Source organism: Myotis brandtii, unplaced genomic scaffold (genome assembly GCF_000412655.1).
Source record: "Myotis brandtii unplaced genomic scaffold, ASM41265v1 scaffold333, whole genome shotgun sequence".
Lineage (NCBI taxonomy): Eukaryota > Metazoa > Chordata > Mammalia > Chiroptera > Vespertilionidae > Myotis > Myotis brandtii.
The window spans coordinates 687,538-690,006 of NW_005362842.1; the positions used below are offsets into that span (position 1 = coordinate 687,538).

General features: G+C 48.3%; 1 protein-coding gene across 1 annotated transcript in view; it reads right to left on the reverse strand.

Annotated features, from left to right (window-relative positions):
* Positions 1–2,408, reverse strand: part of GDAP1L1 (ganglioside induced differentiation associated protein 1-like 1) — a 38,898-nt gene extending 36,490 nt beyond the window's left edge. Inside the window, exon 1 of the mRNA XM_014543726.1 lies at positions 1,144–2,408. The gene's annotated coding sequence lies outside the window, so the exon portion shown is untranslated. The remainder of the gene's footprint in view (positions 1–1,143) is intronic.
* Positions 2,409–2,469: the final 61 nt, after the last annotated feature.

Genomic DNA, 2,469 nt, shown 5'->3' on the forward strand with positions numbered 1-2,469 from the left:
TATAAAAATTGTATATAAGATTATATATAAAAATTATATATGTTGTTTTTCATCTGCTCCCTGTCAGCTAGGTTCAGTAATTACACGAGAAATAGGCAACAATACCCATTCAGTTGCTCAAACTAGAAAGCAAATTGTCAGCCCACTTTCTCCCACTGCTCCTTCTGCACACAATCTCTCACCAAAGTCTCATCTATACTAGTTTCAATTGGTTCACTTGTTCTCCATTCCCACCGCCACCTGCTCTTGAGAGCACTGCCATCTCAGGCCTGGGTCACTGTGCCATCCAGGTGGAAACCAGAGTAATCTTTCTAAAATAACACAGTCCTTCCTCTTCTCATTCACAGCTTCCATGGTTCCTAGAATAAATCCCTTGGTGTGGCCTTTAAGACCCTTCCTAACCTGATTCCTACTTTCATTTGCACTTCAAATTCCTTGTGTCCAAAACTGAACTCTCTGCCCAAACTGGCTGGCTTCCTGGATTTCCCGCTTGAGTGAATGGTGCCACCTACTGACCTCTCGAGGGATCCTGCCTTCCAAATACTCCGAGTAATAAACCACATTCTCAAAAAAAAAAAATCTAACTTCATGATGGAGATATGCTTACATGAAGCACTTTAAAACGTTTGGGGCTTTAGTATTTGATGCCATAATGGGTAGAAGTTAAGGTAAACTGAAGAATTCACCAAAATTACATTTAGCACTTACTAACCTCCAGGAATTCATTAATCTAGACCAGCAGTTCTCAACCCTTTGGGAGTTGAAAGACCCTTTCACAGGGGTCGCCTAAGACCATCGGAAAACATATATATATAATTACATATTGTTTTTGTGATTAATCACTATGCTTTAATTATGTTCAATTTGTAACAATGAAATTGGGGGTCACCACAACATGAGGAACTGTATTAAAGGGTCACGGCATTAGGAAGGTTGAGAACCACTGATTTAGACAGTCTTTGCCCTCAAGGATGTGTTTTATCTGAAGAAATATTTTGAAATGATAGTTTAAAACACATATTTCATCTTGATGCAGGTCACTTGGCAACTCCTGAGGGGAAAAAATGTCTATTTTCCTTTTCTACTCTTTTCTAAGAGATGTTGAGAGATAGGCGTTCAAGAGATGAAATCCCAGTCACTTACTAGCACTATGTGACACAGGCCAAGGGGAGCAAGAACAAGTTCCCTAACCTCTGGGCGTCCCAGTCATCCTCAGCTGTAACAGGTGTAAAACCGCAGGACAGTAAATGAGAGAACGTGTACATAGCTGCTGCACAGCAGAGGGCCGCCATTATTATTACCGTCGTTAGGTTTTACGTTGGAACTTTACCATGAACAGGTAGCTATTCTTTCGTGCCCGATCAGTGGGGCCTCTGGTGTGAACAGGAGACTTCTCAACGTTTCACCGAGGCCGCATGACATGCTTTGTGTGTGACCACCTTATACAATATCCTGTAGATTCCACTCCCTGACGGGGTCGGGCGCTCCAAGGTCTGTCCAGTTAGGTGACGGCACCTAAGTACCGGGGAATGGAGGTGGGAGGGTCCAGTTGGGGTTCAGGCAACAACTCCCACCTGAGGCTGAGCCGAAACCAACTCTACCCAAGTCTGTCGAGGAAAGCCATTCTTTCCCACGAAGCTCAGAGAAGCGGAGACGTGGAGCTGGTGAGTGAGGGGAGGAGGCACAACCAGATCAGCAGACTCAGTCCCAGTGATGGAGGGGCCGCCAGCTGTTGCCCAGCTCACCCCTTCCCCGCCTGCCATCGGGGCAACCATCAGAATCATAAAAGTGGAAAAATCCCTAAAGAATCACCTACTTGGGTGGACTGTCTAAAACGTTGCTAAACATTTAGTGCATTTCTCTTCGAAAGGGTCTATTATTTCTCACCAGGTTCTTAAAGGAGTCCATGCCTGAGAAAAACGACACTGGCTGTTAAGATTCTTCACTTAACAGATGGAGAAACTGAGGCGGAGAGAGGTGAAAGCGGTCGCTCCAGTCAAACAACAGGGGCACTAAAGCGAAGCCTTTTCAGTGGCAATTCCGGCCTCCATTCCTGGCCTTGGCCCTGGTCTGGTACCGCCTCGCTTCTCCGCAGGCCCTGAAGGACCCCCAGGAGGTGTGGTGTCCCCGTCTTGGAGACGTTGCAGGCGGTCCAGATTCTAACACCCAGGGGACGGGCTAGGCGCTCAGAGGGGCTCCGGAGCCGTGAAGACGCCCACCCTGGCCTCACCCCAAGGAATTCCGTTGCCTTGGTGGCTCAGCTAGAGCTCCAAGCACAGTGAGCCTCGCGAAGTGGAGGCTGCTTCGCGACTGTGAAGAGCAGCGCCTACTCACGCGCCCGAGGGAGGAGGAAGTAGACGCGCCCCGCGAGCCGGTCCTGAGCGAACCCTCTGCGCACGGAGGAGGGAGCAAAGAGAATAACAGGAAATGACGCAAGCGCACGTGCTTCCGAGAGGGCCGGTGCGAGGC